The sequence below is a fragment of the Lytechinus pictus genome, chromosome 4, assembly GCF_037042905.1.
Source record: "Lytechinus pictus isolate F3 Inbred chromosome 4, Lp3.0, whole genome shotgun sequence".
NCBI classification, from domain to species: Eukaryota; Metazoa; Echinodermata; class Echinoidea; order Temnopleuroida; family Toxopneustidae; genus Lytechinus; species Lytechinus pictus.
This window is the reverse complement of record NC_087248.1, coordinates 4,055,679-4,055,966: the sequence shown is the minus strand read 5'-3', so window position 1 is coordinate 4,055,966 and position 288 is coordinate 4,055,679.

The following is a 288-nucleotide window of genomic DNA, read 5'->3' as shown; positions in this document are numbered from 1 at the left end:
AAAGCGGATTTCATTCCCCGCGCCAAATTCTTTGAATATGAGGGCGTCATTTTTTTTCAACTCCATACTCTCGGTTCTATAAAACTCTCCATCAAGTCTCACATTTTATTCCATACAACGCAAACAGAGTGCTCATTCGAACTCTAGGGATATTGCCCAATTGTTTGGTCAAATCTGTAAGATATTAAGTTATCAATTTTCTTGCACATGACGTGCAAAGAACATAAAATTCTCGCCCCCATCCCGCGCCAAATAAAGAGAACGAAATTACTGGTAACTAAATTGGTA